General features: G+C 44.8%; 1 pseudogene; it reads right to left on the minus strand.

Moving 5' to 3' along the window:
• Positions 1–2,177: 2,177 nt before the first annotated feature.
• LOC134897565 (5S ribosomal RNA) lies at positions 2,178–2,296 on the minus strand (annotated as a pseudogene).
• Between the last annotated feature and the right edge of the window lie 637 nt (positions 2,297–2,933).

Consider the following 2,933-nt stretch of genomic DNA (forward strand, 5'->3'; position numbering starts at 1 on the left):
CCCAGGACTATAGTCATTATGAGCCATGTTTGTGTGTTATATCATGGGTGATGAGACCCCAGGACTATAGCCAGTATGTGACACATTTGTGTGTTATATCATGGGTGAGGAGACTCCAGGACTATAGCCAGTATGTGACACATTTGTGTGTTATATCATGTGTGAGGAGACCCCAGGACTATAGTCATTATGAGCCATGTTTGTGTGTTATATCATGGGTGAGGAGACTCCAGGACTATAGCCAGTATGTGACACGTTTCTGTTATATCATGGGTGAAGAGATCCCAGGACTATAGTCATTATGTGCCATGTTTGTATGTTATATCATGGGTGAGGAGACCCCAGGACTATAGTCATTATGTTCCACATTTGTGTTATATCATGGGTGAGGAGACCCCAGGACTATAGTCATTATGTATTTTATGTGTATTCATATCCCTGTACATCCGCTCTCCTCAGGGAGCTATCATGGAAGGTAGAAAATAAATCCCAATTACAATATAGGTTGATGCTTGACCTCCACCACCTCTAAGCATGCACAATATTCTAGTCCTCTTGCAGGTGGGAATATAGTCCCTGCAGCCACCCACTAAACCAGACTGGTTCTTGTACTACCACACATGGTCCATCCTTTACCCCCTTATGCTGCCATTTTGACACCTTTTGGGCTCGTAAGATTACAATGCCAGTTATGATTTATGCAGTAACAGAGGAGAAACATGCCTATGGATGGTCTCACCCGTATTATACATGGTACCAGAGGTGTGATAATATTAATATTGCTAATCACTTATCTGGTTCATATTTTTTCCAACAACCGCTCAGAAATTCACATTTTTTTTGATGATTAAATAAGGATAAGAACATCTCCTTTATACTTATTCCACAATATTTTATATTTTTTTTTACTTTTAAAACATGTTTTTAGATCATCGGTGACCGATATATCTATCTACCAGTGACTGGAACATGGTGATATTGCACCTTTCCAAAGAGAAACAGCCACCAAAATACACTGGGGGCTGCATCTTTTACATTTCCCCAGCAGATGCTCCTTTCAGCAGCTGTTGGGTGAGGGGTGCAGCTGGACTGCTTGATCAGCAGTGCTTGGATGTACAGCAGGCATTGGGGTAGGGTACATAGATTCTGAGGGGCAAGTAGGTCCCTCTGAGGTTGGCATTTCTGATTAGTCACATCAGAGGTGACCATGCCAGGCAAGTGGTTGATGAATACAAAGGTCTCACACTCCAGCTCTTGTCTAGATGTCACCCTCTGTATCTATGAGGCGAGTACATTCCACCTGCAATGTAATGGGGTATGAAGCATATTTCATAGAGTAGGAACGTAAGAGGAACTCTGCACATTGGGCTGCAAGCTTACATGGTTTAATCAAAAATAAGATTTATGTTACTTACTGGACTTATGGTACTTTCTCTCTTTCTAGCTTCATCTGGGGGACACTTCATGACACTTCGGGTTAGAGTGGAATGGAGGCATCGCCATTAATGACCCAGCTAATTACTATTTATTCACTCCCCTTAAGTTTGAACTTAAAAAGCCTGAAGGATAGGTTGAAGAACAACTATAACCATCTTACTCACATATCCAACAAATGAGGGAGGGATCTCTTTTCTTCATCTGGCGGACACTTCAATACACTTGGGGATGTACAAAATCTGTCCCTAGGGGAGAGCTCATCCAGACTTATCTGGACGTAATGCTTTACGTCCTAGGTTAGATTCCCTGGATGTCGAGTCATAAATTTGGAAAATGTGTGTATTGAGAATCATGGGCCTAATTCAGATCTGATCGCAGCAGAAAATTTGTTAGCTAATGGTCAAAACCATGTGCAGTGCAGGGGGGGGGGGAATACAACATGTGCAGACAGATCTAGATTTGGGTGGGGTGTGTTCAAACTGAAATCTAAATTACAGTGTAGAAATAAAGCATCCAGGATTTACCCTGCACAGAAACCATATACCCCACTCAAATGGAAATCTCTCTGCTCGTTATATCTGACCCCCCTGCAGTGCACATGGTTTTGCCCATTAGCTAACACATTTGCTGCTGCGATCAGATCTGAATTAGGCCCAGTATAAACACTGATGTAAAAGTTACCTTCTGTCGAACTCTTTTACATAGGGTGAAAGAGTGGCTTTGCTGCCGATAATCTCCATTACCTACAGCACATTGTATTCCCAGGTGCTCTCCCACCCATGTACTAACCAGGCCCAACACTGCATAGTTTCCAAGATCAGACGAGATTGGGCATATCCAGTGTGGGGTGGCTGTAGGTGAATGTGGCTCTGGCATTGTTGTTCCAGCTGGCTGGATCACCTATCTCTTAGTGTGTTACCCTCTCTACTAGGGTAGGCATTGACCATGTCTGCCCCTACCAACTACTCATGGGGATTGTACCGCTTCGCCTTCCGCCTTCCCAGTGCCTGGGTCCCTGCTTCTGAAACCCCACAATCCGGCCAGAACAGTGTGAAATTCTCAGCCACCAGCATCAGCTCTTTAGAAAGCCTGTAACCAGTAAGGAGAGATGCGTTGGCTATGGGATCCTGGCCGCCACCATGCTTGCAGGATCGCTGTGAGCGCCACACTGCAGCCTCGCCACAGGTTCTATTCCCACTCTATGGGTGTCGTGGACACCCACGAGTGGGAATAGCCCTTGGTCCCCTGCCGGCATGCTGACAACCGGGATCCCGACTGGCAGGATAGTGACTACATCCTGGAGAAACACTGCACTGACACACATACCCAACCTGGACATCTATGGAGAACAGGGGAATACCAGCCCATAGAGAAGGAGGAAAAGGGAAGAACAGTATACAGATAGATATAAACCAAAGACTCCTGTGTGACCTGCTCCTTCAGCACTGAGTTAGGAGGGGTCAAAGGGGAATAGTTTTTATAGAAGCTAATTAGCT

This window comes from Pseudophryne corroboree, chromosome 3 (genome assembly GCF_028390025.1).
Source record: "Pseudophryne corroboree isolate aPseCor3 chromosome 3, aPseCor3.hap2, whole genome shotgun sequence".
NCBI classification, from domain to species: domain Eukaryota; kingdom Metazoa; phylum Chordata; class Amphibia; order Anura; family Myobatrachidae; genus Pseudophryne; species Pseudophryne corroboree.